We start from the raw sequence: 12,674 nt of genomic DNA, 5'->3' as shown, positions 1-12,674 counted from the left end.
GGGTGGGTGTTGCTGATGGCCCTAGGACACAGGCCAGTCTGCGACCTTCTGTCCAGGTGGTCACTGGCATTTTTTTTCCTAGTGATCAGTTTATTCATTAAGTACTTATGGAGTAACTACTGAGTGGTAGGTAGGTCCTGTGCACACAATAGTAGATGGAAAGACATGGTTTCCCTCTCATAGATTTCATGATGCCATATCTCTGCAAATGTCATGGTTTTCATTTTTAAAAGTGTTATTCTTATATCACTAGAAAGTCACAAACATAGAGACAAATGCTATGATAAGTATTAGAGGCAATTATTTAGAATGTTGACCTAAACTTAGATTATCCTAAATCTGAAGTACAGACAAAAGATCATTCCTATGGGTTTCTGACTTCTTGACTAAGAATACACGGTGACTGAATGTATTTGTTCCATCTACAAATAATGAGCTTCACAGCATTAGCCACTCCGGGTGGACCACTCAAGTCTCCTTACCTCCTCTCCCCAAATGTGAACCCTATTTGTACAAGACCAGGCAATAAAAAGAATGAAAAACACACAACATTCAAATGGCAGATACTTGATACACATGCTCTTCAGGATAAAAGGTTCTCCTTTATAAACCAGTACAGAGAGAACATAATAACTTTTATTTTATCAAACAATGATAAAGGCTTATCATGAAAAAGAACCCTTGGCTCAACCTTTCCCTAAACTTCAACTTACTCCTAAGAGCACTTTCAACTAAGTTGTTATTCTTATATTCATTGCCATAGTTTTGGATAATATTCTTCATTTCTCAATTTTGGACAATAATGACTGGCTTTCTACTACCCTAGATAAGGACTCAGCTCTCCATATCACTCCACTTTCCCTACCCCAATCCTTCCTATATAATTAAATGGCAATTTGCTGGTAAGTTGAGAGGGTTTATTATGACATTGTAAATACCGGTCACTACAATGCAAGGAATGTACTAGGGATTATGTTCCTTTCTTGGTACAGTCTTTGTTTCTCCTGGGATTAACAATCATCTCATCACCCTCCACACACACCACCCTCCCCGGCTTAGTTTTCCATGAATCTACCTTAAATTTTTCCACATGCTCCATCCCATCTAGCAGAAGTCTATCAATATTATTTTTCAAATGCACAAAGTTGTCAGCTAATCTTCCATTCCATTTTTCCCCTGAACTTCCTCCAAGGACTCCGTCCTCTTGCTCAGTCTGGCCTGACTATCCCTGCCACGCTGCTACCCTTGCATGTCCTTTTCTGATCCCCTGTGTTAGAGCTCTCATTAACTGGACTCCACACCTTCGTCTTTCATTTATTCCCATTTGCTGAAGATCATTCTCCAAGAACAACCTAAGGAATGATGCATGATAGATAAATTTGAGTCACCATGTGTCTGACATTATCTTTACCTTGACATTTGATTGATATTTTGCTGGCTGGAGTATTACAAAGCAAAAGTGATTTTCCTTTAGAATGTTAAAGATACTGCTCCACAATTTTTAACATCCAGTTTTGCTACTGAGAAGTCAGCCATCATTTCTTCTTCCTTTGCATAGGACATAGTTGGGGGTGCTTATTTCTGGAAGACTTCTCTTTATCCCTGTGTACTACATAATGGTCTGTCTTAGTATGGGTACTTATTTATTTTACTGGGCATTCAACAGACCCTATCCATATAGAAAGTTATGCCCATTAGGTCTGAAAAATGTTCCTGTTTTGTTTTTTGTCTCTCCCTACTTTCTGGAATTCTGATAAGGATTTTACACACCCTGAATTTATTATCTAATCATTTTACCTTTTTTCTTTGATTTTCCACTTTTTGTTCCCCCATCTCTGACAGATATCAACTTCACATTCCAAGTCTTCTATTATGTTTTTTAAAACTCTTGATATCATATTTTAAATTTGGGCTCTTTGCAGTTTTTTTTTTAATTATCCCTTTTTAAAAGTATCCAGTTCTTGTTTTGTGAATGATGTATGTCTAATTGGAATAAATTATAATTTTTTTGTTATTTTCTTCCAGTTCCCCATATTATCTCCTAATTATTTCTTTTCATTGTTTGGCATCCATCTGTCTTTTGTGTTGGAGGCTTTCCTCAGACATCTGGCAATCCCTGATAGCCTGTTCATATTTATAAATTTTTAAAATTTTTTTTAATGTCTATTTATTTTTGAGACAGAGAGAGAGCATGAATGGGGGAGGGTCAGAGAGAGAGGGAGACACAGAATCCAAAGCAGGCTCCAGGCTCTGAGCTGTCAGCACAGAGCCCAACGCGGGGCTCGAACTCACGGACTGTGAGATCATGACGTGAGCTGAAGTCGGATGCTTAACCGACTAAGCCACCCAGGCGCCCCTAGCCTGTTCATATTTAAGAGTAAAGTCCTAAAATGCTGGCTGGAAGCTTGTGGGTGTGGGTGTGTACACTAGGGTTGTTGTTGACTAGTAGGCTTCATTCAGAGTAACTGGACAAGTCAGCTATAGACAAACTGGCCATGTGACAGTAACCAGGGTCCACTGAGTCTCTCTAGACAAGTTTCTTATTTCCTATCAGGGGTAAGGGAAGAGGCAATGGCCAGGTGGCTGGCTTTCCCCACCCATCAGGAAGGTGACTGGGTTGGGAATTTCACAGTTTACTGAGTTGATTTTTACTGAATTCCTGCTCTCTAAGGTTTATTCCCTCCACCTTCTGCTGTTGTTTCCAGGTCGAGACCTCCTATGATTCAGTATGCCCTGAGATTAAATCTCGAGTCTGCCAGGCAGAGAGAGCTTCTAGTAGTAGTGGTGGTTCAGGTAGGAAAGAAAAACTGTCAGTTTAACCACCTTGTGTAACTCCTTTTCTGGCCCTGGGTGTCCCCTCCGTCCCCACCTTCTGTGGGCCTGCTCTCCAGCCTCTCAGGTTCTTTGAGGTGAATGGCTCAGCTCTCATCAGTACTCCCACTGCAGAGTCTTTAAGTTTTCTTAAGGCAGCTACCACTCCTCCAAATTTTTCTAGGCTGTTCATCAACTGCTCTTTTTTCAGTCCTTTCTACCATGAATTTATGGCTTCCACCCACCCTCCTGTCCTCTCCTCTTTTTCTTTTCCTTCCTTTGCTATCATTTCAATGTATTCTCTCTCTTTTTTTTTAACGTTTATTTATTGAGAGAGACCGAGACAGAATGCGAGTGGGTTAGGGGCAGAGAGAGAAGGAGACACAGAATCCGAAGCAGACTCCAGGCTCTGAGCTGTCAGCACAGAGCCCAACGCGGGGCTCAAACTCATGAGCTGTGAGATCATGACCTGAGCCAAAGTTGGATGCTCAACCGACTGAGCCACCCAGGCGCCCCATCATTTCCATGTATTCTTAGAAGAAAAACCTCAGGATCAATCTGCTGTATTTAACTGGAAGTCCACTCATCCTGTGTTATTGAAGCCAGTCATCTGTTTGAGCCTCATTTACAACCAGCAGCCATAAAGCCCCAAAGCCAAAGATGACTCCCATACCAGTCTCTCTGAAAGATCTAAGTCTCAATACCGGATCACAGGGACCTAAAGCCATAGCTGCTATTTCTACCCTCTTTTCTCAATTCCCTTGTTTTGTTTTTAGGCTTATTTTGAAATTGTTCAAGATTCACAAGAAGCTATAAAAACTGTACTGAGAGTTCTCACATATGCTTTTCCACTGACAGTAACTTATATAACCATGGTACATTATCAAAACCAGGAAACTGATATTGGTACAACGCTTAACTAAACCGCAGACTTCATTTGTATTTACCAGTTTTTTTTTTTTGTAAGCTTCTTTTGTTTTTGTTTTTGTTTTTTTTTAAATGTTTTTATTATTTATTTATTTTGAGAGAGAGAAGTCCATGAGCAGGGGCAGGGCAGAGAGAGGGGGAGAAAATCCCAAGCAGGCTCCGCACTGCCAGCACACAGCCTGATGTGCAGCTCGATCTCATGAACCATGAGAACATGACCTGAGCGGAAATCAAGAGTGGGATGCTTAACCGGCTGAGTCCCCCAGGCACCCCTGTATTTACCAGTTTTTATATCACTCATTTTGAGGGGGGAAAGTGCATTGTGTCTATGAAATCTTAACACAAGTATAGACCATCACCACAGATACAGTACAGAACCATTCCACTAACACAGTGATCTCTCTCATGCTACCCCTTTACAGTCACACCCTCTCCACCAATCTCAATCACTCTAATTTTGTCATTGTGAAGATATTATACAAATGAATCATACAGTATGTGACCTCTGAGACTGGCTTTTTCACTCCACACAATGTCCTTAGGAACCATCCAACTTGTTGGGTGTATTAATAGTTTATTCCTTTTTTTGGCTAGTAGTATTCCACAGTACAGATGTATCATAGTTTATTTATACATTTACCCGTTGAACATTTTGGTTGTTTATAGTGTTTGGCAATTGCAAATAAACCTGATATGGACAATCACATACCGATTTTTGTGTAAACGTTAAGTGTTCATATCTCCAGGATAAATACCTAGGAGTTCAATTGCTGCGTCATGTGGTAGGTATATGTTTAACTTTATAAGAAACTGCCAAACTATTTTCCAGAGTGCCTGTACCATTTTACATTCCCATCAGCAATGTATGAGATTTTGGTACTTTTTAAAATCTAATAACTTTATTGGAAAATAATTGCTTTTTAATAAAAGGATAAAACTACTTTTCAATATCTCTTTCAAAATTCTTATAATAATCTTAAGAGACTAAGTCTGGACAACAAGAATGTAAGTTCTAATAAAAAGATAAAACTTGGGGTACCTGGGTGGTTCAGTCAGTTAAGCGTCCAACTTCAGCTCAGGTCATGATCTCTTGGCCTGTGAATTCAAGCCCCTCCATCGGGCTCTGTGCTGACAGCTCAGAGCCTGAAGGCTGCTTTGGGTTGTGTCTCTCTCTGCCCCTCCCTCACTCATGCTCTGTCTCTCTCTCTCTCTCTCAAAAATAAACATTAAAAAAAAAAATTAAAGATAAAACTTTAAAAACATCATTTAAAATTCTTATAATAAACTTACGAGGCTGAGTTTGGAGGGGTAAGAATATAAGGAAACAGATGCAGAGCTAACTCTGTCTACTAGAATACAGTCATTAAAAAGAAGCCCAGATCTGTGTTTTTTCTTAAGATTATTCTTAGTTCAGCTAAGCCAAATAAGAGGAAAATATAATTTGATTTCTTGGTATAATTCCTGAAATGTTTACATATAACTCCTATCTTAAAATATCAAAAACAATGAATTAATGAGAACTTCCAAAATTAACACCCAAGCATAAACCAACCATCCAATGATTCTACTGGGGAAAAAAGTTAACTCATAAGACTTAGGACTACAATAAGCTTCAGAGAAAACAATACAAGAGTTTTTAGGCTCGAAAGTTTAACATACACTTCAATTTCTTATTATTTAAGTTCAGCTACAGAAATTTTTCCCCCGGAAACTTTGGCCCCCTTGAACAGTGGAAAATCCATTTCTACCCTGGCTCTTGGCCATTAATCTAGTTATTTTAGCTGAAGTACATGTATTTTTAAACTCAGGAACAAAAAAGCAGTGCTGCCTTTGTACTCCACAATCTGTAAAGTTTTATAAGTAGCAGTGGATATCTTTGTGAACTGGATGGGTCCCACATTTTTTTGAGAGGGCAGTCGTTGGGTCAAAGGTCATATGGTGTGTTAAGGTTTATTAAGACCTGAATTGTTCACATGGCCTAAGATTTAGAGAAAATCACCAGCAGTAATGAACAAATCCATTTTAAGTTTGGCACTAAAAATAAAAGGTTTAAATACCAAGTATAAAAACAAAAAAAAAAAACGGTCCAAGAAACACTATTTTGTTACAATCAATAACAAAAGCTCAGTTACTGCCTGGCAAGGAGGATAATTTGCCAAACCAGTTTCCACCAGAATGAGTTTCATTTCCATTCAGAGAGCAATATGGATAGTCTAAGCTAAAATAACTGGCAATATCACTGTTCTACTTGGGCTGAGTCTCAGGAAGAGGAGTTGGTTCTAGCACCAAAGTTCAATAAGCAGCATTGGAGAATTAATGGTTAGCTGTTCCAAATAAAATGCTGAGGAATAAACCACACACTTTCCACCAGATTTCTAGCTGGCCCATTTATCTCATGCATTTCCTCTGCCTACTGTGGAGCTACAGATCATAATTTTAAAATGAATTATATAATCTTGTGAAGGTTTTAGCTTCCTCACCATTTAGATTTTTCCTTCATTTAAAAAAAAAAACAAAAAACAATTACCTTTACCAACATGGAACTAAAGACAATGAAGCATACATTAATTCAATTATGACTAGCCAGATAAACTGAGCTGACTTTAAATTTCTAAGAATTAGTTCACGTTTCTTTTTCCAATTCTCTACATGACCAAGGACAAATTATTTGATATATCAGTGCTTTATTTTTCTCAGTTGAAAATTGTGGGTAATATTTACACTGGAATAAGCTTTTAAAAGTGATTTAAGAATCTCTAAGTAAATAGGGAGTTTTATAATGTTCTTCAGGTAACATATTTACCCTTGAAAGTTTCAATGCCATTTTATATAATCTCATACAAATTAATCCAGTAATGTCACAAATGCTTAAACTAATTAAGGCACATTCTCATTTCATGTGACAAGATTATCTGTTAATAAGGATTAACTGTTTGAGAATACTTCTAGATAAACATCATTTGTAGAAAATTTTACTTATCCCTTCCTTGTGTTGTTGGAAGCCACCATTCCTGGACTAACATCAGTATTTGATTATGTCCCCTGCCTTTAGGGAAGATATTAGTGAGTAAATTTGGCAAAAAAGCAGCTGCTTGTAGACTAATAGATGGTCAGAAGAGTCATGTTTTCATATCCATCTTCAATGGGGAGCACAAGCCAAGTAAAGGAAAATAAGACAACGGAGATATTCTGTTTGAAGTATTAAGTTACAGCAGAAATAGTCAAGATTCAAATATGTAAAACACAGAAATGCTTCCTATCAAACATGAATAGTGTTTTTGTTCCCCTTCAGTCTGTATTATCTATCTATGCTACTAGCTTCTAACTTGCATTATCTATCGATTTGTATTATCTATAATTTGTAACATGCATTCCAGTAGCAATGGGCCCGGTTAACGCTGGATGAAAAAAAAACTGAAAAAAAAATTGGGGAAATCACATCACCACCTCGCTAAGGCTCAATCTCCTCTTCTTTTTTTTTTTTTTTTAACGTTTATTTATTTTTGAGACAGAGAGAAACAGAGCATGAACGGGGGAAGGTCAGAGAGAGAGGGAGACACAGAATCTGAAACAAGTTCCAGGCTCTGAGCTGTCAGCACAGAGCCCGACATGGGGCTCGAACCCACGAACCGCAAGATCATGACCTGAGCTGAAGTCGGACGCCCAACTGACTGAGCTACCCAGGCGCCCCTCAATCTTCTCTTCTATAAAATGGAAATAATGATAATTTGGACTTCATGAGGAGTATGAAGATTCAATGAGATATTAAGTAGTATTTATGCAACACTTAGGTGCTCTTCCAAGCACCTGGTACTTAGTGCACACTGAATCAATTGTAATAATTAATATTGCAAGACAAAAGCTCTAAAATATTAGTCAACTCTTCAAGTGGATGAACATTCCCATTTCCACAGATGTCTCCAGATACCTCAGTTCCTCTCTGTAATATGAAAATAAATGATACTGGCTATTCTACCTTGAAGGGTCACATCAGGATGAGAGAGACCATGAATATAAAATACTCTAGAAAAGTGTGGGATACAAAGGAAATCGAAGGTGTTATTATTTCTTCTATTCAGTTGAGAATATTTTATTCTTTTTTTCCTAGGTGAGATAAATTTGGCATTTATGGAGTGCTACTATATTTCAGGCTCTGTGCCCATGTTTTACATGGGCTGTTTCATTAGATCCTAACAACATGATTATTATTATCATCATTTTATGGATGACACACCAAAGCTTTGAGATGCTAAATTTAAAAACCTTGCTGAAGGGGTGCCTGCATGACTCAGTCAGTTAAGCGTCCATTCTTGATTTCAGCTTGGGTCACGTCATATCTCACGGTTTGGGTTCATGGGATCGAGCCCCGTGTTGGGCCTGCTTGGGATTCTCTCTCACTCAAAATAAATAAATAAATATTTAAAACTAAATAAATAAAATAAAAACTTTGCTGAAGATCGCAAAGGTCAGGCCCAGGCAGCCTCCCTGCTAACCTTTGCGCTCACCCCTCAGGTCTCAATACAATTCCTCGAAGTGAACTGTGCAATCGTATAAGCTGAAAATGGTTGTATAACAGAGCATTATTTTAGTGTGAGAAATTATGGGAGACTACAATGTTTTCTTTTTCTTTTTAGAGGATTTCTTGTGATATTACTCCTGATTTTTTATTAATAAAATATTCTAATAGCAGAAGAATTAAACCAATATTGACCAATTCTACCCGGGCAAACAAATATTTGACCTTCTTTTCTTTCCCTTAAGAAAAAGAAAAAGTTGGGGCGCCTGGGTGGCTCAGTCGGTTAAGCGGCCGACTTCGGCTCAGGTCATGATCTCGCAGTCCGTGAGTTCGAGCCCCGCGTCGGGCTCTGGGCTGACAGCTCAGAGCCTGGAGCCTGTTTCAGATTCTGTGTCTCCCTCTCTCTCTGCCCCTCCCCTGTTCATGCTCTCTCTGTCTCAAAAATAAATAAACGTTAAAAAAAAATTTTTTTTAAGAAAAAAAAAAAGTAAAGAAAAAGAAGATTCCTCAACTACCTATAGTCCTCACAAGAATAATGGTTGACACTATCATACTGATTTTCTTTAGTGTAAAGGAATTAAAATATTACAAAACCACCGGATGTTTTTAACCACCCCAGCCACATCTTGTATCTCTTGACTTTCTTCTCCCCAGAGGGAACCATCAATTAAGAATGCTGTTAATTTTCTAACTCATATTTTATACTTTTACATATATATATATATATTTAGTCCTGACTGATACATAATTTTGTTTTGTACATTTTAATAAAATAAATGGTATCATAATACATTTCACTCTTACTTTTTTTTTTTTTTTAATTCAATGTTATGTTCCTGAGACCTGCCCACCTGGTTACATATTGACTGAGTTTATTCTACTACTTTAAGTCTGCATGGTATCCCATTGTGATTGTTAGTTTTAGGTGTCTGCATAACAGTTAGTAAATTAGGTACTAATTTAGGTGTTGCTGTGAAGGAATTCTATAGATATGGTTAACATCTACAACCAGTTTAAGTACTATCCTCAATAATCAGGGTAGGCTTCCTTTAATCACTCGAAAAGCCTTCAAGAATAAAACTAAGGTCTTCTGAGGAAGACGATATTCTGCTTGCCTACACTACAGATTTCAGACTTCCCAGCCCTCACAATCAAGTAAGCCAATTTATTTCCTCTACTGAGTAGCATTTAGATGGGCTTATGAGTTTTGGCTAATATGAAGTATGTGACAAGGGACTGTACATGTCTCCTTGTACTACACAGGTAAGAAATTACCTAGAAACAGAATTGCTGAGGCATAGAGTATGTGACAGATTTCTCAATTTTGTTATATACCACAATATACTTTAGAGAAAGCGGCTGTAGCAATGGGTGCTCCCACCACCACTGTATGAAAGCACTATCTTACTACACACTCACCAACACTTAGTGTTGCCACAGTTTTTTCCTACCTGATGAGTGAAAAACAGTAACTTTAAATTTTTTTTTTAATGTTTATTTTTGAAAGAGAGAAACAAAGTGTGAGCAGGGGAGAGGCAGGGGGAGAGGCAGAGAGAGAGGCAGAGAGAGAGAGAGACAGACAGACAGACAGATGGACAGACAGAATCCAAGCAGGCTCCAAGCTCTGAGCTGTAAGCCCAGAGCCCAACGTGGGGCTCAAACTCACGAACCGTGAGATCATGATCTGAGCTGAAGTCAGAAACTCAACCAACTGAGCCACCCAGGTGCCCTGTAAACAGTACCTTTTTAAAAAGAACTTTAACTGCCTCCCCTGTCAGCAATAAAAAAGTACCCATAACTGGAAATATCTGAGCAGGAGAGGAGAAACAATGAAAGGTAGTTAACTAGTATATTGCAATGGTTTCATCCTCAACTCTCAGGTCTACATAGATTTAAGGTCATCAGAGAGTTTATCCATTTAACAGCAGGGTAGGGCACCAAAAGCCTGGATACTTCATATAATTAAGCAGGTTTGGCTCTGGCCACCCCCTTCCCTGCCCCCAATCACTGTGCTCCAGGCACAACGGCCTCCAGGCTGTTATCTGAACACACCAAACCCATTCCCACCAGAGCTATTTTGTATTTGCTCTCCTGCCTGAAGGCTCTCTTCCTAGATACATGTCTACCAGTTCTCAGCGCCAACCCTCTCAGAGACACTTTCCTCCACTTGCCTCTCACCGTGTCTGGTAGCACCTCTATTTTCCTTCTCTCTCTGGCTCCGTTCCTTGCTTCTCTTCCTTCAAAAGGCTGATCACTAACTCACATGATATTACCAATCTATTTACTGTTTCCTTAGTAGGAAATGCATGTAAATTAAGGCCAAGGGAGATCTGTAGCATCAAGAACAGTGGCTGGACCATCTAATGTCCAAAATGTACTCATCAACAGCAGTTTTCAATTGTTGTTGTTGTTGTTGTTGTTGTTGTTGTTGTTGTTGTTATATAAGAGATATATGTGCTCATGGATGAATCAGCTACACAACATGCCCTCAGTTCATCTGAACATACTGCAACAGACACAATGACCCAGTGGGCCAATTAGTTGTGAAAATCAGGTGTGAGGTCATACACTGCCTGCACCTTCTTTAGCTCAAAGTAACAGCTCCAACTGAAGGTCACAAAAGCTGTAAGGCTCTGCCCTACGCTTACTAAGTCATAGCAGGCTTACAAAATCTGAAAATGCCAGGGCTTCCCTTGTGAATTCTGACTTCCCAAACTTATGTTTCTCCAAGTTGATTTTTAAATTACTTTTTAAGTATTAAGCAGTAATGTGGCCCTTAAAAAAGTACCTTGCAAGAGATACCCCAAATGTCCAACTGGTGAACAGATAAACAAACATGGTACATCCACAAATGGAATATTATTAAGCCATAAAAAGAAATAAAGCACCAAAACACACTATAACATGTAGCGACATCATGCTAAGTGGAAAAAACCAAGTCACAAAAGACCACATATTATAGGACTCGGTTTATGTGAAATATCTAGTAAGACAAATCTATGGAGACAAAAAACATATTAGAGGTTGTCTGGGGCTGGGGATGAGAAGGAGGAATGATGGCAATGGTCACAAATGACCTTCTGGGGGTGATGAATAAAATGTTTAAAATTGGATTGTGGCGATGGTTGCAAATTCTATAAATTTACTAAATTTACCAAAAAAATCACTGAATTCTACATTTACAATGAGTGAATTTTATACTTTATAGATAACACTTAGATTAAGTTGTTTGTTTTCTTTTTTTAAAGGAAGAGTAATAACAAAAACATAACGTTCCAGGCTATTAAGGGCTCATGCTTTAAATTCTTAATGCTACGGAATGCCACAAAGCTATGTGTCCACTCACTCCTTGGTTGTTTCTAACTAGCCTGTCCACAGAGAGCCAGATGTACTGAGGTGCAGGCCATCCACTTTGTGAACACTGGTCCAGAACCACCCAGAAAAGTGCTACTGGCCTCTAAGCACTTATACCCATGTAGCTGTCAACAGCAACTTCCCTTCCTAGAGTGAAAATCAATTAGACCCATTACTAGAAAAAGATAACCCAGCTATTTTGAGATAAATCTCCTGCTGGATTAGCAGCTATCTTTCCAGCTATGATTGGGGAAGGAGTTTCGCAAATGTTTCTCCCGGCAAAAAAAGTCTTTTCTGTGTCCTCCTGTAAGGGTAGTTTCATAGGAAATCTTTAGCACACAGAGAAAATTCCCTATGAAAGTTTTGCTAGGATTTAAACGTTGCTTTGCCTTCATTCTTCCTTTCCTTTCTTCATCCATAATCCAGACTTTGGTTTATAAGTATTTCTATAAAAGCAGTCCTTCAGAGTGCAAAGGGCATGCTAGAAATGAAGCCATGAAACCCCCAAGGTTACAAGGCTCCATCCCTTGCAACATGACCTGAACAAGAAAAGCTAATGGGCCAGTGATAAGCAAAGCACCAGGCCATCTCTTTGATCTGCTCCCGGAAGAATATTCTCTGACTGTTCTGAGAGCACCTATTAGAGTTCCTTAAGACCCAACCAACCAAGTGATGAGAACCAGTGTGATCATCCAGAAAATTATGTATTGTTCCCTCTTAAGATACACTACTAGAAGCAATCACATCTCCATGACCTTTCAGTTCATTGTTTAAAGAAACAAATTTCTCTGACAAACACCACTTTCTCTATTCACTACTCATTTAGACAGTAAGAATTGTTCTGAAGCAAAAGCACAGTTAAGCAAAACAGAAAGATCCTGCACTGGCGGGAGAAAGTAAGAAGTGTGTTCTATAACTGTTCAAACTTTTTGATGAGCTTATCAAGCCTATCATGAAAAGTAAGTCCCAGAGCTATCCCACCCAGTAATTTAGTATAAGAATTTAGGTATTCAACTGTTTTGTTTAAGTGTGGAGGGCAACTTGAGTTCATAACCATCCTTGATAA

At 38.6% G+C, this 12,674-nt stretch overlaps 1 protein-coding gene across 2 annotated transcripts in view; it reads right to left on the bottom strand.

Moving 5' to 3' along the window:
• BAIAP2L1 (BAR/IMD domain containing adaptor protein 2 like 1) overlaps positions 1-12,674 on the bottom strand; it is a 92,319-nt gene that overhangs the window by 67,150 nt on the left and 12,495 nt on the right. The window lies entirely within an intron of this gene.

The sequence above is a fragment of the Panthera uncia genome, chromosome E3 (genome assembly GCF_023721935.1).
Source record: "Panthera uncia isolate 11264 chromosome E3, Puncia_PCG_1.0, whole genome shotgun sequence".
Taxonomy (NCBI): domain Eukaryota; kingdom Metazoa; phylum Chordata; class Mammalia; order Carnivora; family Felidae; genus Panthera; species Panthera uncia.
This window is presented reverse-complemented; position numbering and strand designations above follow the sequence as displayed.